Source organism: Pinus tabuliformis, chromosome 9 (genome assembly GCF_031772625.1).
Source record: "Pinus tabuliformis cultivar Carrire ecotype Pingquan chromosome 9, CPIR1, whole genome shotgun sequence".
Lineage (NCBI taxonomy): Eukaryota > Viridiplantae > Streptophyta > Pinopsida > Pinales > Pinaceae > Pinus > Pinus tabuliformis.
The window spans coordinates 17,834,103-17,860,272 of record NC_142307.1 but is presented as its reverse complement, the minus strand read 5'-3'; positions in this window follow the sequence as shown (position 1 = coordinate 17,860,272).

Genomic DNA, 26,170 nt, shown 5'->3' with positions numbered 1-26,170 from the left:
CCTAGAGTGAGGAGTGGTCAATTGGTTCCAAAGGAAAGAACCAGAGAAATGCTAACAGACTAAGCTCAAAGGAGAGAAGCTTAGTGAGGCATATGTAGCAATAAGGTGACTTGTTACTGTAGGGGTATTGTTGCTACTCACAAAGGCAATTCCACAGAGGATGTCGGTAGAATTGCTAAGAGATAAAGGAAGCTGGTAAGAGTTTCTAAGTGAAAGCAGAAATGTGGTAGAACCTTGAGGAATTCCAATAGGCATTGGATAAAAGAGGACAGTTGTGCTCTTGTAAAGTATAGATGAGTTGAAGCATAGAAGGAGCAAAATGAATTTCTCAAAGGAGGTTCCAGAGATAGAGAACCAATTTCTTTCGAAAAGACCAAGTATAGAGGAGAGCTTGGTGAGGTAAGTGATAGCAGGGCAGACTTATTGTTGAAGAGGCTTTAGTGCAGCTCATAGTGAGTGAGTGAGGAACTCATAGAGATAAATAGGATGATGACTAGTGACAGTCATAATGGAGGTTCTGAAAGAAACCACAGCCAAGGATATAAGAAAAGAGATGCCAAGGCAAATTGCATGCAAAGACAGTTAAGTAAAGAAGAATATGAGAGGGAGAAGGCTGAGATAGCAGTTCAGCTTGAAGTATTCATGGAAATGTTATAAAGAAATGAAATGGACTAGGAATATGGTTATGTCATGAGAAAGAAAGTGAAGTGGCAGAGGCTACAAGAGAAGATGAATCAACAGGTTAATATGCAGTTAATAAAGGAGCTAAGGGAACATGAACAGATTATAGATGCCAAATTAAAGACAGAGAAGCTCGAAAGAGTTGAGCTACAACAAAAGGGAGATGCTGAAGAAGATGTTGAAGTTTCGATATGTGAACCAGAACATGGACCAGTACTTTTTGAAAGTGATGAAGAGACAGAGGATTTGAATCATATAAGTGATTCAAAGCAGCTAGAAGACTAGATGACTGAAGCATCAAATGAGACCAAAAGGTCTTGTATTCTTAAAATTAATTATTTGTGTATGATTTTAGGTTTGGAAGAAGATAGGAAATCTTTTAAAGCTGTCAAAAATGTGGAAGAAAACCTTCCAGAAGATGAAAATTTTGAAATAGAATATGACAAGGAGACTAGAAAAGAATCAGTTTGTGACAATGGACAAGTGTCGAAAGACATCATTGAAACAGATGATGAGAAGGAGACTAGCTAATAGTCTCAATATTTCTTTGAGTTTGAATCAGCATACTGATATGCTGATAGAAGAAGAGAGATCCAAGCTGCATACTGAAGTGATGGCAAAGGAAGAAGAGGTACAAAGGCATTATATTTTTTATTATGATGATTGTCTTATAATTGAAGATTTTGTTGTAGAAACTGGAACATATTTGGCACATGTGGATAGCCAAATGAAAGAATAAGAGGAAGAACATCTACTAAAGGATTTTAAGAAAGATTTAGCATAGAAAGAAGGACCATGTGATGATGGGTCAATAACAAATGAAGAAATGGGAGATTATGTAAAATTTCCAAAGTTTACTCCAAGTAAAATCATTAAGTTATATAGAGAATTAGACTTTCAAAGGAGGAAGTTAGAAGAGTAGAGGATAATTGTTCAGGATAAATTGCTGAAGAAGGATGACAAAGAAGTTGTCATTAATTAAAGACAAGAAGAAGTTGATAGGTACAGAAAACAGAAGCAGGAAATTGTTCTGAAAGCCAATATAGCAGCAGCTGAAAAGGTGCAAGATAATAGTAAAGAAGAGGGTAAGGATGAAAAGTAGGTGATCAGGATAAGTGAAGAACAAAAAAAAAGGAGAGTTCATCAATCAAGAGATGAAAGCAGTCAACAAACTGAGGATATACTAGAGAGAGAAATTGAATTGATAAGAAGGTTAATGATGAAAGTGTCTCAAAAGAAGACAACAACAAGAAAACAGAGGAGTAACAACAAGAGGAAGGCAGCAGTAAACTATGAAAGCAGGGAAAGTGGAGCATTGTAGCACAAGGTATGGAGACCTGGAGAACAACAGCAGACAACAACAACAATAGAACAATGGAAAAGCAAAGACAAGTTACAAAATAAAGTTTGGGATCTAGGAGGAATCAATTATCGAGACTTATGACCAGGAGGTCATAATTTTTCTTACTTGGGGAGTTTGATGCAGGAGCATTTAGCTCAACATCATTATTGTATTCTAGTAAACATAGGGGTTCTTGTGTTTCAAGGAAGTTGGTTTCCTAAGTATGGAATTAATGTAATTACTAAGAGTTTTGAGTGATTTTAATGAGAGAAGCTAGAATAGGATTTAATTGAATACAGTGAGGCATAATTGTAAATATTCTCGAATGTAGGAGAATATGAGAGACTTAGGATAGTTGACAGAACTGAGGGATTTGAGAATTGATTGTAAAATCCAGATTAGGAGTTAGTTCATGATTTTGTGGATTTGAGAGAATCCTTAGGGATGAGAAATAGATTTTAGGATTTTGTTGAGAAGCTTATGGATCTAAAACCAGGAATTGGTTTTAGAATCCCTTTTTGTATAAATATAAGCCTAAAAGGCATAGACGGGGAGGTTAGACAAAGAGATAGAGAGTTAGATAATTAGATAGATTGGTGTGTTTGCAAGCCTACAGGTAGATGATGATCAGAGGCCATTAATTAGAAGATTAGGCCGAGGAGAGACAAAGAGTCTCATTATGTAATTGTTCGTTGATATATCTATGCACAGAGATTCAATTTCCATTTGTATAAGTGCATTGTTAAGCATCAATGGCAAATTATGAGTGAGTTAGTGTATTCTGCATATCATAGTTGTAGGCGGATTGCGACGATTACCCCAAGAGGAAGCATGATGAGGAGGATCATAATGGATCATTGAATCCATTAGAAGGATCAAATTCAAGCTCAGAAGGGAGTGCATAGTGAAACAACCGAAGGACCAGAACCCGAAGAAAACCCAAGAACCACGATAAACATTGAAGAGAAAAACAAAATTAAAGAGGTAGACAAAAGAATGAAGTATCGTTGAACAATAACCGTTGGATCTAGCAGATCAACGGACAAGATCCAATCGCAGAGGAGACGGAGGAATATCGCATCGGTGGATTTATAAACAAAATTGGTATATTGGGTGTAGGAAAAGTGGTAAGTGGTATTTAGAGGAGTTCACCCGATCCCACTTATTGGTTGACACGTAGCACTCAGGTGGAAAGAGAAAACTGCTTTTTTGGGCAGTTATTCTCTGTGTTGCTTGTCCACCCGAAATCATCATGGACAATTGGATCCACGAAGTGTAGATCAACGACAGAGGATCTGTCGAGCAAGTTTGTTGATTGGTTGAATCAAAAACCATCGAATCGGGATCTAGATCAATGGCCAAGATTTGATCGGCGATCACATTTCGGCAAAGTCAAATAACTGCGAGCATTGGAATGGCGATGTGCCGATAGCGATATTGCAATATCGCTAATAAGCTGATGAAGTTGATCGGAGATCGGAGATTAGAAGAGGACTAGCATAGCGAAAGGTTTGAGATGGAGATGAACCCAACGATATTTATAGGGCGTGTTATATAATATTTTAGATCTGGTTTAATGGCTCGAAGCAGGTTTTCCCATGTATTTCTTTTATTGCGATAAAGTGTTCTGTCCCATATTTTAAAGGCCTAAGAGCATATTTAAACACTTCCGATAGTCACATATCAGATGCAGAAGGGATGATATGTAGTGAGGCGCGAAAGACTGCGATGAGCGATTGCGATAAAGGGAGCCTCCAAAAATTTGCAAAGGCTGAGGAAAGGTAAAAAAAGGTATGTTATGCATGTTTTTATGTGTATTCTCTTATATGAGAATTATAATGTATTAAAGCACTGATAGAAGGGTTTTAATGGTTTTCCAATTATAACCCAAAGTTATAAAGTGGGGTCTCGATATACATGCAGCCATAGGAATTAATAAATGGTTATGAGGATGTATTAAGTCCCAATAGAAAGGATTGGGAGGGCTAGACTTTGTGGTTAATAAATAAATCATTCCACATGAATTCTAATAAAGGGGGCCTTAACCCATTGTTCAATTATAATGAATCTTTGGCCGAATGGTCATATAAAATCCTTGGCGAAAATGGTTTATTGCATAGGTTTATCCATAGTGTGGGTAAAGTAGAGGTAACCCTACATCACACTCTTTCTAGAAAAATAATATCTTTGTTCCATGGATTAAATACTTCCACAGAATCTTCCACTTCCATCTTTACTTGGCTGCTCATATGTGTCAAATTCCCTCTAGCCTCTACAACAAAACCTGCACTCACAAAACAATTATTAAAATTAAAAACATAAGGTCTCCATGCCTCTTCTTCCTTTTGCAACATTTCATTATGTTGCTCTGATTTTTCCTCTTTTATCAACACATTAGTATGTTGATTCAACCTCTTAAAAAGTCCTCCAAAGGACTCTCGAAATTGTCAGCAAGTCTCTCTTCCACACCATTTACTTCAATGATGTCTTTCTTCTCTTGTCCACTGTAGTGAAATCCTTTGCCTGCAATCACATTGTCATACTCTTGAGTTTTCCAGCAAATATTCCAGTAATTCAAGTTCTCTATGACACTTCATCAGTACTTCATCATCACTTGTAATTCCTGCATTTATAAACAAATTATCGGTTTGAGAATTACAAGGTTCAAAAGTCTCAATTATTGCTTCACATATAATTTCTTCATACTGAATCTCATCTCCTTCTTTCACAAGAAATTGTTCCTATGTTGTAACAGTTTCAAACATCAATGTATTACTGAATTCTTTCTGCTGCAATAATTCACTGCTTTTCTCATTCAAGAGAAATTCTCGATCCTTCTTTACTTCAGAGTATTTATCTTCTGAAAGATACTCTTCCATACTTTTGACAGCTTCAAAAGATTGCTCATCCTCTACAAAACCTGTAATTACATCAAAATTATTAGATTCAAATATACAAGGTTTTATATCCTCATGCTGATCGGAATTTGTGAAACAGTTTAGAAAATCATCAATAATTCCTTCTTCAACAAAGTAATTTTCTTGCTATCTTGGATTATCACAATAGTTCATGAGATCTTTCACAGATCTCCAGTCTTCATCTTCACCCAGAACTTCACCTTGTTCTGCTTCATAAATGGAAACTTCGATTTTCAACTCAGCTTCTCTGAGTTCTTCAGATCTCAATTGAACACTCATTATTTGTTCAAGCTTATTCAACTCTTCTGCTAACTACATACTCACCTCCTGATTTCTCTTCGCTTATAGCCTTTGCCACTTTACTTTCTTCCTCATGACATAACCATGCTTATGGTCATCTTATTCATCTGCAACATCTACATCAATAACTCAGTATGGACTGCAATCTCAAAGGTCTCCCTCTCATATTCTTCTTCACTTAATTGTCTCTGTATGCCATTTACCTTAGCATCCTCTTTCTTCACCTTTCTTCTGTTGTGGTCTTCCTCAGAACCTTTACTATGACTATCAGTAGTCATTTTCTCCTCTATCTTCAAGAGCTCCTCACTCACTTACTATGAGTTGTACTATGCCTATGCAATAGCAAGTCCTCCCTAGTACCAATTACCTCACCAAGCTCTCCTCTGTACTTGGTCTTTTGGCAATCACTTGGTTCTCTATCTCTGGAACCTTTTTGAGTACTTCTCTATGCTCCTTCTAGGCTTCAAATCATTTGCACCTTTTAAGAACACAATTGTCCTCTTGTATTTCAATCACAGATGAAATACTAAGTTCTAGTCACCTGTTCTTTCACTCAGAAATTCTTACCAACTTTCTTCATTACTGCTTCCTTGTTGAGATACCTTCTTTCATCTACAACCTGAATTCTACAACCACAATCTTTAAACCAAATTAAAACAAAACATATCATCTCACCTTCAAGATCTCTGCATGATCCTGTTCTACCATTCACCTGCACTTTGAATGGATTGTTCTCTGTTTATTTGCATCTGCAAATTCTACTACACTCTATCTCTGTGTGCCTACTGATTGTCATATTTAAAATATGATCTCCTCTTTCCTTCTTTCATCACCATTCACTTGTATACACACCTTTAAAACATAACTATGTTCTAAGTTTCTCAAAGGTATTTTACACACAGAATCTCCTTATTCAGATCTGATACCAAAAATGACGCAACAAAGCCACATCTTTCCCCATAGTATGCAAATAAAATTGCATGTCACACTGTGTCCCAAGATTAATAACCTGATCCATGGTGAAAACCCTCTATAACCAAGGTTTAATGTTCTTAATTAAACTCTATGCGGAGATGTTTAATTAACTATCCAAAGTCTTAAACTTTAATAGACCTCTGATTAATTCTTAATCCTTATCACTTAACCCTTCGGTAATCACCCGCGCATATTAACCATACCACAGTCTTTAGACCTTCGTTAAACTCAACTTAACCCATAATACATTTTTCCGCTCATTTCTATTATAACTCTCCTATAATAGAAATATTCCATAAACCAACTTAAACCTTACATTTACACCATTCCACAGACCTTTTCATGTATACCAATGCTCCCTTTATCATGATCAATCTGCACCATTGATTTGTCTCCTCGATCAGACGGTTATCATGTTGTCCGCTCATTTCTTCAAACTAACTCCTTAGCGCATTAAATATCCACCATTTATTCCTCCTACCTCAATCCAATGGTGATCATGTAATCTCACATAGATTACATGCACAATCGATATTAGACTGAGAGAATGCGAGAAAAGTGCTTTTCTCTTCCCACCATGTGCTACGTGTCAACCCCTAAGGCTAATTGCATAGAATTCAGAAATACCGTTTATAGCCTTAAGCCTGTGTGAGAAACTACTTACTGCTTATGAAGACTGTGCCACTATTCAGCTAGCACGTGGCTTAATCTGATCCCTTCCCTTCTTGACTTTATTTTGTGCGATAAGATCTCTACCATTCATATCACACAATCTCGTTCGTTGATTTGACTCGTCCAATGGTTCTTGTGCATGGTTACTTCATTTCTTCATGCCTTTCCTTTCCTTCGTCTTTATGTGATTTCTCAGTGTTCTCGTCTATTCACCTGACTCTCCTATATTTTCCTTTATGCGTTTATCCCATCCAAACTTGTTCAATCACTTCCTATTGTTGTACTCCTCCTCTGTGCACTATCCTCTCTCTATGCTTCTGTGTATTAGGTGTTCTCTAGGGTTTTCAGTCTTTGGTTATTCTGCAACACAACTTCCTCCTGAACATACTTCCATATACTCTTAAACACTGTCACTCTTGAGCTTCAACTTTGATCCTTCAAATAGATTCAAACAATCATATCACGATCCTTCATCGTCCACTTCTTCTCTGCGTTCTGCTTAATTCCATCTACATACATATACTATGCAGAATTACTCTAATTCACACACAATCTATAATTCCATCGATCACCACACATCACACACTTAGGAATCGAAGTCTATGTGTATTTATAAAAAAATAATTACATAATGAGTCTCTCTCTCTCTCTCTCTGTGGCCTAATTTTCTAATCAGTGGCCTTTTCTGTTTCTTGCTCATAGGCTTACAATCAAATCCTCTAACTAACTAACTAGTAACTCTCTAACTAGCTAACTCTATCTATTCCTTTTAGGCTTACATTTTTACAAAAGGTTTTGTAACCCATTTTGGTTTAGATCCTTAATCTTTTGAACTAAATCCTAAATATCCTCTAAGTCCACTTTTGACTCAACTAATCCCGAAGGATCCTCTTTAGTTCCACAAATCATGAAACCAATTCTTAATCAAACATTTACAATTGATTTTCAAATCTCTCAATCCCTATGGAATGTTAACTAGTCTAAATCTCTCATGTTCTCCAACATTCGAAAAAATTTACAATATGTCTCACAATATCTAATTAATCCTATTCTAAATATCTCTTATTAAAATCACTCAAAAACCTTAATAATTACATTAATTTAATACTCATGAAACCAACTTCCTTAAAATACAAGACCCCCTATGTCTACTAAAATTCAATGATATTTCTGAGCCGAATGCTCCTGCATCAAAGTGACAAAACCTAGGATCAAAGCTTTAATACCTAATTGTTATGAGTCATATGCCTTAAAAATGATAAGAAGCTAATAATTAAATTCCACTTCAAAGGGTAACTTCCTTATACAATGAATACAATATATAAGAGATGGTTTGATGATCCTAAGACTATATCTTCTCGGTATGCACACATGTACGCACACACAAATAAGAGACAATGGGTACAGTTTATAATGAAATGGTACAATAAAAGGTTTTGGCCAAGATAACCACATAACAATAGAAATGTAATAAATCAATATCTAGGTCTTAATAAGGGTTTTTATGTTTAACGTGGGGCTTGTCTAAGGCTTAGAAGTTTCTTGGTCCTGAGTTGAATCTTTGATGTTGCATAACTTGCAGTGATGAATGATCATGATTCTATAATTCAATATTTGTACTCTCTGGTTGGAACAAAATTCTCCCCTTATGTGATTGAGTCATGACACAATTGTTCTCCTTAATTTCATTATCTTATTTGATATTCATATCCTTTTAGGAAGCCTCTCTAAGATAATATTGTGTATTTCTTCCATCTTCATATCTATCCTTTTTTCTATTTTATCTCACTTATTTTCTATGTGTCTTATAATTTCATTCATTTTATTTTCCAATTCCTTTTTAATACCTTCATTATCCACTTGTTTCAACACATTGTGGCTCATTTCATCACCTTGGTTATTTATTTGGGAGAACCTATCTCTTGAGTCCTCACTTTTCCGGAATGTCATGTTTGAGCTTCTATGGAGACTAGTATTTCTTGTAAAAGGATTTTCCATATGAGAAAATAAAAATATTACTCTTTATCACAATTTTTAGTCACCTAAAAAAAATGGTTTTTTTTATCATAAGTTATGCTAATTGTAAGTTGCATGCCCATAAAACCTTCATATGGAGACTATCTTGACATATCTATAAGATTTGAGCCTTTTTGAGTTCAAAATTTGGGATTGTAGTGTCATGATATGATTTCTTAAATTATTGAAAATATATTGTTTGAAACTTTACTGAAGAAATGTTATAGAAAAATTCCAAAATTCTTTGTTTAATAGTAATTTCAAGATTAGTCAAAACCCTAATTTGCATAAGATATATCTCATAAAATATAATGAGTCAAAATATAAAACATTTTCCACATGTAATTTTCTTTGTCTCCTAAGTATTCTAAAAATTTCAGAGTTTAAAACTTCATTAAAAAATGTATAATGAAAATCCTAAGATGAATCTTTTAAAATTGATTTGAGGATCAATGACAAGCCCTACCTTGCATAGACTGTATCTTTGAAATTATAATGAACCAAAATCTGAATTTTGACAACTTGTACTATGATATTTCACCTTAGTCTAAAAATACTCACGATCTAAAACTTCCTAAAAAGAACTATAAAAAAAATACAAATTTGACTCTTTTGAGACTCATTTCAAGATTAGTCCCAAATACTAACTTCTATATGATATATCTCCACAAATATAGCAAATCAAAACTTGAAATTTTGACCACATGTACTTTAATATGTTTTGTCAATCTCCTCTATTTTTTGTTGTTTAAATATTAAAAAAAAAGATTTATAGCAAAAATGTAACAATGCCATGGTTGTAGGAGAAAAACCCTAGAATCATAGGTTTTGATACCAAATGTAATGAACGAAGCACCTGAAAAATGATAAAAATAAATGGATGCAATCTACTTCGAGGGAGAAACCTCCCTTCACAATGAATCCAATACAAAAGGCAAGATGATATGATGAGTATGTTTCCTTGATATACCCAATCAATTAAATTAAATGGCTAGTAAATGTTGATAGGCATCAAAACACTTTCCTAACGATATATCTCACAGTTATGGAATTAAAAAAGAATTCATAAGAGAGAGAGAGAGAGAGAGAGAGAGAGAGAGAGAGAGAGAGAGAGAGAGAATTCATAACCATGGAGATTCAACCCCACTTTCCCATGGGGTTTCTTTAGTTGTCATTAAAATATCATGGGCCAATACCATGCCCAAAAATGCACATTTCGTGTTCAAATGACATTTTTATTTTAGTCAATCAGTTTAATTAAATAGAAAATATGACATAACTACTTTTCAAATAAATGTCAAACTATAAATATTACTAAGAATATTCTATAATATTCCATCGTGGTTAAATCCCTACCATCCACTTAATAATTATTAATAATTAAATGAAAACTTTATTACAAAATAGACATGCCTATTAACCTAAATATCAAAGAAAAGAACACAATTGTAACCAAAATTTATGACCTACATACTCATATAACAGTTGAAAATTTTTGGTCTCCATCTTAATATAACAATAATAATGTAATAACTCACTAAATAACGTTTTATAAATAATTTTATGTGCTTATTGAAAATCATTGATGAAAAATAATTCAATTATCAAACTTCCAAGGAATCAAACTTGAAAATAACATTATTATATAACAACAATAAGGCTTAAAGGATATTTTTTTAAAGATTTCCCATAACATGATAATTTTAGATATTTTCTTATATTAAGTAGATTATATATGTGAATATTACATATAAAATAATTTCACATTTAAAATACCATATATATATATATATATGGTATTTTAAATATATATATATATATATATATATATATATATATATATATATATATATATATATATATATATATTATATGGTATTTTAAATATATATATATATATAAACCACAAAAAAAGAATATCATAGAATAAAAATAAAAATGTGATTGTGAAATTTTTTAATTATTTTCAAAAGTTACACATTAGTTAAAAGTCAAACATGAGTTTCACACATATATATAGAAATGAAATCTTCATAAATATTGAGATTTGATGTGTGTACTATTTTTCATAAATATTGAGATTTAATGTGTGTATTGTTTTTCATAAATATTGAGATTTGATGTGTGTATTCTTTTCCATAAATATTGAGATTTGAATATTCAGATTTAATGTGTGTATTGTTTTTCATAAATATTGAGCTTTGATGTATGTACTATTATGACAATTGATGGTATATAGATTTTTTTTATTTTTATTTTGATTTTTAGAATATATTTTATTTCTCACAAATTCTATTTATTACTCGATAAAATTAGTCATTTCCCAACAAGAAAATAGAAATACAAATTTCAAAAATTATTTTTAATTTTAAAAATATTCGAAACTAATTAAAAGTCAAACTATTTTGACTATAAAATAGTTACAATATAACCTACATATTTACAAATATATAAAAATGTATTATATTTATTAATATATTCATTCAATATTTTATGATACTGTCTCGCATTTGTGAGTCATAACATTAATGAACACTAATGAATTGTGCTATGTTGTTAAGTCAAAAAAAAAAAAAGCGTAACAACAAGGTTTTCATGATTTCATCGTAGTAATTAAAATGATACCTAACAAATAAAGTTACAACTATTCTAATCACACCACCATAATACTTAAAATGATATTTAAGAAATGACATTATAGAAATGATTTTTACATTAAAAAAAAGTCAAATTATTTTGACTATAAAGTAGTTACAATATAACCTACTTATTGATAAATATAATAAAAATGTAATATATTTATTAAAATACTCATTCAATATTTTATTCTAATGTCTAACATTTGTGAGTTATAACATTAATGAACACTATTGAATTGTGCTATGTTGTTAAGTAAAAAAAAAAAACCTCTACAACAAGATTTTAATGATTTTATCATTGTAATTAAAATAATACCTAACAAATAAAATTATAACTATTCTAACCACACCACCATAATACTTAAAACAATATTTAACGAAGAGTAATAATAACATTATAGAAATGATTTTTACTAAGATCAAGCTATTCATGTGGTTAGTGCACCATAAGAAAATCTTAACCTAGGACAACATTAGGAAAAAAGGGATTATTGGGTCCTCTAAATGTCAGCTATGTGAAGCTCAAGAGGAAGCAATGGAGCATATTATTAATAGTTGCACCTTTAACACCTGGGTGTGGGACTCTTTTACAACCATTTTTCAAAACATATCGAGATAAAGAAAGCATCACAAATACCCTGATCAAGTGGAGAAGGAACTTTTCGGAAAATGAGATTCTCAATGTGGCATGGTCCTTTACACCTAGCTTCATCATCTGGAATGTTTGGAAAGAGAGGAATAAAATAATTTTCAAGGATGAAAAATCCAGTCCTCTTCGCCTGTTCGATCTGATCTTGAAGTAGATTAGAGAGACAGTTGGTACAACTGTTCGCAATTTTCCCAAAAACTAGCCCACTATAAATGAGATGAGAACCCTCAAGCAACTGGGATTGTAAGAGACCATTATCAATGGACTCAGAAGAAAAGAAGGAATTTTGGGAAAGGAAAAGAATTTCTGGCATCCTCCACCGAAAGGCTACCTGAAATGCAATTTAGATGGGGCTTCGAAAGGAAACCCTGGAATGGCTGGTTATGGGGGAGTGTTAAGAGATGAAGCAGGAATCATAAGCTTCATTTTCCACTGCCACTTAGGTAAAGCCACAAATAAAATGGCTGAATTAATGGCCTTGGAACAATGCCTGGAACTACTAAATCAAAATCATAACTCAAATGTCATCATAGAGGCAGACTCGGAAATCTCTATAAAAGCTGTGAGAAGAATGAGTTGTGGAGCAGCGCCGGAGAAGGTCTCAAAACATTGGAGACTAATAAAAGTGTATCAAAGAATACAAAAACATCTCCTAAGTCTAAGAACTGTTAGTTTCACACATGTTAGACGAGAAGCCAACAAACTAGAAGATACTCTTGCTAATCAAGGAGTGTTTAATACAGAAAACAGATTTGAGATTAAATGGAAGGAAATGTCTCTGGGAAGAGTAAAATCTCTTTGTGAGGAACAAGTGCTTGGGGATAGAGAACTTTTCAAACATTGGGCCCAAAGGAAAGCAAAGGTATGATGAGGTCTAATCAAGTTCGATCTCAGTTCTCGGGGAGGCTATGGGTAGACGGACAGGTTCGAAGTTGTCTTGTTTCTCCCAGGTGGAAAGGGACTAGGCCCCTTCCTCTTCAGATTGCTCAACAGGTTCTATCCACTGTCAACGGAGGTCTCTGTGGCTTGTTCTATTTCTCGAAGATGACGATTCCCCTTCATTCCTCTTCCCGGTCGGAAAACCAAGATAAAGTGGTTTACGGGTGATCGCGGTGATTTGGGATGGTAAGTGGTTTAGTTTGTTTGGGAGTGATACCATTAGACTACACCACGTGGCCAGAGCGGGGTGAAGATACCACCCTCCATTGCGAGTTAAGTTTCACACATGTTAGGCGGTGCGATATTTCGGGGTGCCATCCGATTTCATGGGGTTGTATTAACCGTCAGATCTGTTGGTGATTTTGGTGGGGCCATGAGGCTTGACGGGCTTATCGCATGAGTAATGTGGATGTTTGTTTTCCATAGATCAGACTTTTGTTTTGTATGGTTCATCCTAAAGTTTGGAATGAAAAATTTAGTTGTTTGTTGTAGTGGGGTGATGCTTTACGTTGGCATCATGCCCTTGGTTTCCCTGTCGCCTCTTGGAGTTCAGGGTTTATGTATATTCTGTAAATTTATTCTCGAGTTAATGAAATAGAAGGAACTACTCTTGCTTAAGCAAAAAACATTATAGAAATGATTTTTACATTTAAAAAAAAATATATTAAATTTTAAAATTCAATCTATATATATATATATATAAAATATTTAAATATTTAAATATCTATAAAATTACTAAAAACAACTTTCATAATTATATTTATAATACTTTAAATTTATTATTAACTTTATAATCTCTTTAACCTCCTTACTTAGTATTAATCTTTATAGCACTTTGGATTTCCAATACCCACACTATCAACCTTGGAACTCTCGAGTAGTGTGGAATTTCAAATTCCATTTGCTTGTTCAAAAAAAGTCAATCATTTTCCCATTTTGTTTTCAATGATTTTTATTTTATTTAAATTTAAATTTATAAAAATATTTTTTAATTATTTTAATTAAAAATTAATTAATAATATTATTTATTATTGATATTATTGAATTTATTATTTAAATGTTAAATTTATTTAATTTATTAATATTTTATTAATAAAATTAGGTTTGAAATATCACTCCATACCAAACCAAGTATTTAAATTTTAATGATTCAATCCATGCATGTAGACATTTTTATTTTTGCAATTTGGTTATTAGGTGCGAGAAGTGTTACTCTAAATTATTTCTCCTAGCTACATATAAGAAGAGAAATCATTTGTATTAATTAGTTATTTATGATTATTAATAGGGAAAATTGTAATTATTTGCAAAAATCATTACACATTCATAGGGATGGCAACAAAGTGGCTGATCTTTTAGCTAACATAGGAGTGGATAGTGGAAGGACCCTACATGTAGGCTTGCTTAACACTATTGCCACTGCACTCCACTTAAAGGATTATCATGAACTGGTGCAAATTGAAATGGTACAGGGTGAAGAAGCACACCTGGATGTGGGTGATAACCATGCAATTATTGGCGATTAGACGAACGAGTAGCGGGAGGGCTGGCCACATGGCCGCCTACATCTTCTCCCATGGAAACCTGAAGGGAATTCATGGCACCCTGCAGGTGACATTAAATGGGTGCTCTAGTCGATATTTCACCATCATGCTCATAGCAATGGCCTCCACAGACCATAACGTTGTTCCTCCTCCCCTGGTCCACTGCATTTTCCCTCCTCAGGCAGCGAAGCCTTCTTCACACACAGTCATGGGAGGTCGCTGCTTGCTGCTCAGCTGTATAGACCTGGGTAATGGGTATCATTTCTCCCACACTAGGCTCTGCAATCTCACTCCCGCTCAGACTTCCTTCTCTCACTCTCTGCTCAGCCATTCCGCTAATCTCCCCACTGCAACCTCTGCTTTGAATCCTGCCATGGCTCTCATCCACCACCAAATGCGTATCTCGAGAGGGGGCAGTCATGGCAGAGGCATTTGCCCTCCTACGATTCCCAGCCCAGATTCTGCCTCCCCCTCCTCCTCTCCTAATATCCCAAATCCTTATGGCTCCTTCTCTAGCTGGTACCCTGATACCTGCAGCAACATAGGATGAGCTCAGCTTCAAGGTGCAAGCAGGAGGGACACCACTGTTCATACAACCAATTTTCCCCTTCCCCCTCACCCCACTCCCCACACAACGCAATTTCGATTCCATAGCACCCTGCATAGGCCTGCTATCACCACCACTGTCACCATCACTTTATCTAAGGAAAATGACCTGCAGGAAGCTCAGACAGAGAACAATAGTGAATAGCAGAGGGCCGCTCAAAGGAACAGAAGTAGTCGCAACCCAGGCAAGAAGTGGCTGGTCGAGGATGTTTCCACCCCACATGGCAAGGATTTGGCTAGCAGTCAACAAGCTTCTGAAGGTAGAGTTGAAGACATGCAGGCACTAGGAGGTAGAGCGGGAGACATCTACAGCCCACATGCAGTAGCTGGCAACTCCGTTGGTGCTCAACCAGCTCGTGGAATTCAGAGTGGCACGTCAGCAGAGGAGGAGGAGTGGTACTGGTACACATGTCTTATCGAGGAAGAGCCTGCCCCAGACAACCTCTAGAATCGACACATGGAAGCCAGGTGTCGCCCTTCTACCAGTTGGGTGGATTTTACTGCTGACAGGATAATTTTGGTTATGATTTGTTCTGTCAAAACTTTCCTCGTTATGTTTTTGCAATGTTTGATATGTTTTTTGTTAAAACTCATAACCTGTGTGTGGGTTTTTTTCGCCTCCATGGACTGGTTTCCCCATCGTTGGGGTAGTCGAGATTAGACAGTTATATTTTTTGGTAAATGATGTTCAACACTGCTAAGGCCCGAGCCTCGATGTAATTATACTTTGTTTCATATCAATAGAAGAGTTTTACTTAGAAAAAAAAAAAAACTTCAATGATTCAATCCATGCATGTACACAACTTTACTTTTAAAATTAGGTTATTCGCTACAAGGTGTTACCCTAAATTATTTCTCCTTCTTACATATAAGAAGAGAAAACATTTGCATTAATTAGTTATTTATGATTATCAATAGGGAAAATTGTAATTATTTGTAAAAATCATATTTAATAGGAAAAGATTATAATTATTTGCAAAAAAAGTTTTATGAACAAAATTTGTTACAAATTTATCGGAATGTAGATTTTTCATACTGATTAATTTATTTATGCATTCAAAATCCTATTTTAAAGATAGCGACTGTCATTTTGGTTACATATTTCTTAAACTTTAGGAGTATTTACAATGATTTTTCTCTCCATAATATTAACATGTTTATGTGGTTTTATTATTCTATAACTCTTTGTTGAATTATAATTTTTAAATTTTTTTTTGGTATATGTTTAAGTATGAAATAATGAAATCTAGTATTAAAATTGAATTAAAATTATTATTTGAATAAGGATGTCTAGACAACAAGTAGCTTAAAATTCTCCAAGAACGAAATTAGAAGGAGACAGTATTGGCTTTCGTAATTTTATTCAAAACAATCACCTCATGGACATTCACACCTCAAATGGAGTCTATACCTGGTCCAATAAACGTAGTGGATCTCAGCACATCGCCTCAAGACTGGATCACTTTCTTATTTTGGACAATGCCATACACCTTGGAGGGGATTTTCACGCCTCTATTGTGCCCCACGGAGGATCTGACCACTGGCCCATTATGTTGCAATGGGCACGCTCAGGCACAAAAAGCAACAGACCCTTTCGATTTGAGGCATTTTGGTTCACCAACCCCAATTTCAAATCAGTGGTGAAGGAGGCATGGAAAACCTTCAAACCCTCTGAAGGAACCAAAATTCCAATTTCAACAGAAATTGAAAAGTCTCAAACAGGTTCTAAAAAATTGGAATTATACACAATTCGGCAATATATTTGAGCAGCGAAAAAAATTGGAGCAGCAAATGTGCACTTTACAACAGAAGATTATTATGGAGGGGCAAACAGGAGACAGAGCGCACCAGGAGCAGATCCTTTGGACTGAAATCGAGACACGCAGACAGCAGGAAGAAATTCTGTGGCGGCAGAAATCTCGCATTTGCTGGCTAAAGGAGGGGGAGAAAAACACGAAGTTTTTCCACAGATCTGCAATCCAAAGGAGGATGCAGAATAATATAGCATTCATTAACAACAGGCAGGGGGAAAAACTAGAAAATCATGAAGAAATGGAAAAGGGATTCCAAGAACACTTTAAGGAAATCCTCAAGGAACAACCAGAAAGCAGAGATCAGGCTATTAAAAAAATTACACAGCTCATCCCTAAAATAATTACGGAAGACCACAACAAACAGCTGCTTCAACCCATCTCAATGAAAGAAGTGGAAGAGGCTATGGCTCAAATCAAAGATGTCAAAGCACCAGGTCCTGACGGGTTCACAGCAAATTTTTTTCATGAATTTTGGGAGCTAATTAGCACAGAAGTTTGGGAATTAGTGGAGGAATCACGAATAATGCATTGGATTCTCCCTTCGCTTAACTCCACCTTCTTAGCATTAATTCCCAAAGGGGCTGAGTCAAACACGCCCGACAAATACAGGCCTATTGCACTATGTAATGTCATCTACAAACATATTTCCAAAGTCTTAGCCAACAGGCTCAAACCCCTTCTCCCACTCCTAATCTCACCGGAGCAGACTGGCTATGTAGAGTGGAGACAAATAATGGACAACATAATTCTCTCAAACGAGGTGATTCATTCACTGAAGCTTCTAAAAAATCCAGGTATGATTCTGAAGATTGATCTTTCAAAAGCATTTGATAAACTCAGCTGGTCTTATATACAACAGATGTTACTGGCATTTGGCTTTAATGCAACATGGACTAGATGAATTATGAACCTCATCTCTTCACCCAACTTCTCAATCCTGCTCAATGTTTCTCCCTCCAAGCCCTTCCTCCCCTCTCGTGGAATCCGTCAAGGGTACCCCCTCTCCCCTTTTCTTTTGTTCTAATGGCTGAAGGCCTCAGCCGTCTACTCCACTCAGCTATCTCTTCTCAAACCCTAAAAGGCATCTCTCTTCATGGTCTTCACCCTTTGTCTCATCAACAGTTTGTTGATGACACCATGCTCTTCGGACACCCTTCATCTCACGAAGCCTCTACCTTCAAAGATCTGCTTTCTCTCTTTTCTGAAGCCTCTGGCACCTCTATCAATGCTTCCAAATCCCAACTCTTCTTCTTTCATACTCCGTCCTCCACTCAAAGAAACATAGCAAGAATATTGGGATATTCCATTGCAACACTCCCTTCGAAATATCTAGGAGCTCCTCTCCTGGACTCAGCTATTAAAAATGCCTCTTGGAGAACCCTCATAGACAAGCTGGAATCTAGGCTCTCCTCATGGACTTTTTGCTTGCTCAATATGGCCAATAAACTAATCCTCATAAAATCCGTTCTCCAGGCAATGCCCCTATATCTCTTTTCTATTTTAGCTGCTCCAAATTTGGTTCTTAAAAGCATCTACAATCTGCATAGAAACTTTTTGTGGGGCTCCTCTGGTCTCAACAGGAAATGGGCACTGGTAAATTGGAATGAAGTCTATCAACCATAAGCAATCGGCGGGTTAGGACTGCGAGATCTCCTCCAAAGTAACAACACAATGGGAGCCCGAGTATGGTGGAACTGGCTCTCCAAACCACACACTCCCTGGGCTCATCTTTGGCAAGCAAAATATGTACCTGGATGCCAATAGAAATATCTTATTAGAATCTGCCCTACAACTCTCGGTTCCCTGATTTGGAATGCAGCCAAGCTCCACAGTGCCTTCATACAGGAACACAGCTTCTGGGAAGTGCACTCAGGTACCTCAGCTAGATTTTGGGAGGACTCATGGCAGCAACTCCCAAAACTAGCGTCTCTCTTTTACAAGCCAAGGTGGTAGGCTCATATGCAGCATGCTGATCTTATCAACGTTCATCAATTCTGGCAACAATAAACATCTCACGATTTTCACTGCTGGAAATCAACAAGCACTTGGCAGGCCAACTGGCAAGGTGAATCCTACACAGAGATAGAGCAGGAGCTGAATCAAAGGAAAATCAAGCAATCTCATCAACAGGACAAGCTTCGGTGGGGTCACACGCCTAAAGGTATGTTTACCACGAAGGAAGCACATCACCTATGCTACACTCCCACGCAGGCAAACAAAGACAAACTCTGGGACCAAGTATGGCAACCAGGTATATGGCCCAAGGTCTCCACTTTCTTATGGCTTCTAGGCAAACAGCGCATTCTCAAATGGGACAGGCTGCAAAAACGAGGCTTCATAGGACCTTCACGATGTCCTAACTGCAACCTCAACGTAGAAACAGCTGTGCATCTAATGGATACTTGTCCTCTTACTACTCTCCTATGGGAGAAAATTGATAACTGCAACAGAATATCTGGCAGAAGACAAGGAGATATTGCAGAAACTATCAGAAACTGGCCAAGGCATCCCTTTCAAAGCTTTTTATTAAACTCGCTATGGAACCTCATCCCAGGCTTCACTTATTGGATATTATGGAAAGAGAGAAACAATAGGGTCTTCAACAACTCCAGCAAGCCTATCATCACTCTATGGCTTCTCCTCCAGCACAATCTCCGAGAGACTCTAGCATTAAGACAATGGCAACCGGTGGACCTGCCAGAACTCCCTCAGGAACGCCTTATCTTAAATGCCTGGAACATGGACTTTTCCTCTTCGGTCCAAATGAACCCCTGTTCCTCGTCCAGCTCTGCCTCTCCTCTATTCTGGTTTCCCCCTGTTCCCAATTCGTTCAAATTAAAATTTGATGGCGCGGCTAAGGGAAACCCACGACCTGCTGGTTACGGAGGAGTCTTAAGAGATGAAATAGGCAAAATCAGACAAATTTATCACAGCAATATCGGCATCGACACCAACAATGCAGCAGAGCTGGAATGAATCTGGAAAGGTATCTGCATAGTAGAGCAAGAAAACTTCTATCCTCTTGAGGTTGAAGGAGACTCCCTTATAATAATAGTAGCGGTCATCAGAATCCAGGCAAGCTCCCCAGCTTCCAAAACAGCCACAAGTTGGATATTACTCAGCAGATTGGAGCAGATGGAGGAAAGACTGCGGATTCCCGAAGCATCACTTTCAGGCACATAAGACGCACAAGCAACAAAGTGGCAGACAGAATGGCCAATGAGGGGGTCAGTCAGCAGATTTACAACTTCTCAGGCCCTCTCAGTGATACAAATGATGAACAGCTACAGAAGGAATGCATCGCTCTGGCGCAACAAGACTTTTCAATCCAGGCAGAGAGGCGCTGATTGGAAAGCTGGTAGGATAAGGTTGAAGATGTCAGGCAATGGGTCAGATACAGGGACCATTGGTCACCGCCAATGTCCAACTCCTCTCCCTAAGGCTTGAAACGGGCTTCGCAAGTCAATGAAGGCAGTCCTCCTCTGTTCACACAGGCCCACCTCTGAGCTAGAGAACGCTCATAGCTGGCAGCGTAATGTTGGTCAGGAAGACAGACAGAAACACTCCCTTCCACCGAATGGATAGTGCAAGCGTCAGGCGCATCAGGTTTCAGCTGAGACATGCGCAAACCGGAGTTTAATTTCCATTCGAACCAAAATCATGTTGATCTAATGCAACTCTGTCATATGCGTATGCTAAAGAGCCACGGTGTTGGCTAGATCTTTCAATGCTGTGGCCTGCTGTAAAATACTCTGTTTTTTTTTAATATAGAAATAGTCCAATTTAGAAAAAAAGAAAAGTATGAAATAATGAAATTTAGTATTAAAATTGAATTAAAATTATTATTTAAATAAGGATGTTTAGACAACAAGTAGCCTAAAATTCTCCAAGATTATTGCTTCAAGACGAGTATGATTATTAATACTCACAACACTAAAATCATGATAAAAAAATCTAAAACTATCAACTATGATAATTTTATTTATGATAATAACTATTTGGACACATATATTAAGATTCCTAGTTAGAATTATAAAATTTTGAAAAGGATAATTGGGGATGGAAATCTTATTATGAGCTTGAAAACAATTGTAAGTCAACAAAGCTTTGGGTATGGAGTAAAATAAAGTTCCACTTTGACACTATTGTCACATGCTTGATTTTATATGGATGTGAGATTTGGGGTTCCAATATATTTAGGGAATTGAAGGAAATACTCCATACCCTATCCTCTTGTATGAAATTAGCCTTTATTGCATTGAATGCATGACTATGATTTGGTATCTCATGTAAGCTATACAATATGGAAACAAAGAGGTTCCCAAAAATTGTTTGAACTCTAGCCAAAATCCTCGCCTTCAGCTCAAGCAAGGCTAGCATAACTAGAAGGAGATGGTCTTAGAGAATGAGGATAATATTAAAAATATTATTACTTCGAAATTTAAGGATAAGTTATGGGAGGATAAAGAGTCAGAGGGAAAAGAAGTTAAGGTATTATAAAGAGGTGATCAATCCCTATCTAGATAATGAGAATTATATTTCACTCTTGACCAAGTGCTATGAAGAAAATGAAGATTGCCAAGATAAGAAATAATTCTCATGACCTTCAAAGTGAAAATGAGATTTGGCCAATTCCCAAAACACCTTGGCAGTAAAGAGTTTGTTACCTTTGCCACTATAGGAGGGTTGGAGATGAAATCATATTCAATAGGAAAAAATTATAATTATTTGTAAAAAAAAAAAATTATGAACAAATTTTGTTACAAATTTATTAGAATGTAGATTTTTCATAATGATTAATTTATTTATGCATTCAAAACCTTATTTTAAATATAGTGACCATCATTGTGGTTACATATTTCTTAAACCTTAGGAGTATTTACAATGATTTTTCTCTCCATAATATTAACACGTTTATGTGGTTTTATTATTCTATAACTCTTTGTTGAATTTTAATTTTTAAATTTTTTTGGTATATGTTTAAGTATGAAATAATGAATTATCTAGTATTAAAAATTGAATTAAAATTATTATTTGAATAAGTATGTCTAGACAACAAGTAGCTTAAAATTCTCCAAGATTATTACTTCAAGATGAGTATGATTATTAATACTGACAAGACTAAAATCATGATAAAAAAATCTAAAACTATCAACAATGATAACTTTATTTATGATAATAACTATTTGGACACATATAACAAGATTCTCAATTAGAACTATAAGATTGAGAAAAGGATAATGGGGATGGAAAGCTTATTATGAGCTTGAAAACAATTGTAAGTCAACAAAGCTTTGGGTATGGAGTAAAAGAAAGTTCCACTTTGACACTATTGTCACACGTGTTATTTTATATGGATGTGAGATTTGGGGTTGCACTATATTTAGGGAATTGAAGGAAATACTCCCTACCCTATCCCCTTGTTTGAAATTAGCCTTTATTCCATGGAATGCATGACTATGATTTGGTATCTCATGTAACCTATACAATATGGCAACAAAGAGGTTCCCAATTTTTTTTTAAACCCTAGCCAAAATCCCCACCTTCAGCTCAAGCAAGGTTAGCATAACTAGGACGAGATGATCTTGGCGAATGAGGATATTATTAAAAATATTATAACTTCCAAATTTAAGGACAAGTTATGAGAGGATAAAGAGTTAGAAGGAAAAATGAAGTTAAGGTATTATAAAGAGGTGATCAATCCCAATCTGATCAATCCCAATCTAGATAACGAGAACTATATTTCGCTCTTGACCAAATGCTAAGAAGAAAAGGAACATTGCCAAGATAAGAACTAATTATCATGACCTTCAAAGTGAAAATGAGAGTTGGTCGATTGCCAAAACACCTTTGCAGCAAAGAGTTTGTTATCTTTGCCACTATAGGAGGGTTGGAGATGAAATCATATTTAATAGGAAAAGATTATAATTATTTGCAAAAAAAAAGTTTTATGAACAATTTTTTTACAAATTTATGAGAATGTAGATTTTTCATAGCGATTAATTTATTTATGCATTCGAAATCTTATTTTAAAGATAGGTACCATCATTGTGGTTACATATTTCCTAAACTTTAGGAGTATTTATGGTGCAGGGCTACACCTGCACATACCCACAATATGCATATTAAAAATTCATCCACAACTGTCCCAGGATATTTAACTCTACAATGGAGTTAAATCTTCAGACCTTTAATGGTCAAGGACCCTTTATACAGCCTTTCCTTTGTATCGGAACCAATCACGCCGTTGTAATCCTCTATCAGGACTTAAAACACCCTTTTAACATTCATTATCACTTTAAATGAATGCTCCCTTTTAAATCTTTCTATCGGGACTTTTTAGAACATTCGGAATATATATATATATATATATATATATATATATATATATATATATATATATATATATATATATATATATATATATGTCCTTCCCCTTATAACATGGGGTCATATATATATAAAGCACATAAAACCATATATCGGTGCCTTTTCCCTTTTAAAAACCATTTATAAAGGAAACATACCTTTACAAAGGAAAATTCTGCTTTTCTTAGCTTTTCCACCTTCCTGTACAGAGTCACAAAATTCTTGAGGCTAAAACCTCATTGCAGTCGGCCATCACATGTTCCATAGTTCATACATATATATACCTTCACCCTTCCTCCAACTCCGATATGACTATCGGATCGGAGAAACATGCTTCCACATTAAAAAGTCCCGCACCATATAAACTATTGGGGTTATAATATTTTGGAATACAAAGGAATTTCCGCCGAACTCTATACTCCGGACTTTAAATTTTATAGACCCGCGTTTATAACAAAATTGGGTCCGTCTTCTCTATGCTACCTCTGTGCTCTCCGATAGCCTAACCTTCCGATCGTCGATACGAAGCCAACACCGATTGCTGATATCGCTATCGGCGATATCGCGATCATTCTAAACTACTGACCCTTGGTGCCTCCGACCACCGATAATGCGATTTAATCATGACTGTTGATCTGGCCATGATCCAACAGTCCATGATTATCGTGCTCACTCTTTGCAAACTTCCAAGGTTTATCCCGATAACTCTAAAGGGTTTTCCACTGCTATGATTTGATCTCAGCTGTTGATCTTGATGATCCAACAGCTGCTGAGCATCACTTGCACTTCTCTGTAATTCCTTTACTTAAGAAATTTACATTGTTTCTTCAATTTCTCGTTGATTTGTTTCTTTTAAGGTTCAACCCTTCACTGCTTCCGTTGCCCACTCTGATGCTCCAATTCCATTCCAAAGCTAACTCTGATTTTCACTAGGATTCATTGATACCTTGTGATTCATCTCTGAGCATGTTATGCCCTTGCGTACTACAGAACTCTTCCTACAATTCGTTACAGAACCTACGAGTTCATAATTCACATGAAATCAAATCATAAAAACTCAATTCACACATATGCACACTTAGAATCGAATTCCTACTCTGTATTAAAAAACATAAAAGTAATTGATTACAATTGAGACTCTCGGTCTCTCACATAGGCCTGATTCTCAGCACTTGTGGCATCCCTTCTGCCTATAGGCTTACATTCATTTATATGGAAACTGGGATTGGATTACTCATCCCATCCTTTCCTTAAATCACTCAAATAAAGCTCTAAAGCTATACATGCATGCATATATATGTATATATATGGCAGACTTTATTCACTCCATCTTTACTATGTTTTAAAATAGAAAAGCCCCCTGTTTTGCTTAATGGTCCACATCTATTCTCCCTTTTATGCCTGAAAGCTCTCCCTTGCTCCTAGGATCATGGAACTACTCATGTTCTCATTTTTTTTTTTTGAGATCATCTAATTAAATCACACTTAAGGCCTAAATATTAAATTGACTTGAGACTTAGGAAACTAATTTCACAAAAACACGTGACCCCCCTATGTCTACTATTTACAATGATTTTCCTTGGACTAAATGCTCCTGCATCATACTCCCAAAGTAGAAAATATTCATGATCTCATGGTCATGTGCCTTCTGATCTTTGTCTTCCTCAATCCCATACTTTGTTATGTGACTGTCTAGATGCCTTGTTCCTTTGTTGTTGTTGCATTTTTGTTGTCTTCTTCTTCTTGTCAATCAGATTCAAAATCTGATTGATCTTGCTTGCTGCTACTACCATTTTCCTCCATTTGAATTGCTTCATCATCTGCTACCATATTTCTTCAATTGTCTAGCATATCTTTGGGCTAGTTCATCTTCTGCTTCTTACTTCTACCTTCTTCTCTTTGTTTCAGGTTACTGTTACTGTCTTCTATACTGAATTTTCTTTTACTTGCTTCATTCTTTGGTTTACTTTCTCTTACTTTACTTGCTGCCATTTTTGCTTTACTTGGTTTACTGATTGCCTCCCTATCATCCTTACCCTATTTCATGATTAAATCATGACTGTTCAGCATTCTTTCCAGCAAATTAACTTCTCTATTCCATGGATTGAGTTCTTCCATAGAATTCTCTTCTTTCACCTTTATTTGGTAGTTCACGAGTGCCAAATCTCGTCCAGCAATTACAACAAAACCTGCATTCACAAAACACTTGTTAAAATTTAAAACATAAAGTTGTTGTGCCTTATCTTCCTTTGGCAACAATTTAGTTTGTTGCTCTATTTTCTCATTGTCCTCTGTCAACACATCAATATGATGATTCGAATTCTCAACAGAATTCATGAGACTGTTTGGTAATCTCTCTTCTACATCATCTGTTCTAATGATGTCTTCCTGCTTGGGTTCATAATAGTGAACTTCTTCTCCCTTAACCTGGTGTTGATTATCTTCACTTTGAAATTGTTTGATTCCTACTACCTCTTTATTATCTTCAAACAACCTATGCTTAATCTTTTTGATCACATACTCATACTTATTCATGCTCTTTAATCAACCTACAAACAAATTATTACACCTCCATGTCTCCATGGCTACTTGAGACACATCTTATTCTTCAGAAACTATAACTACAACTTTTGTTCTACCGTCAGGTTCTCTCATCAGTTTCTCCAGTAGTTTAATTTCCTCTTCACACTTAGCAAGCACTTCATC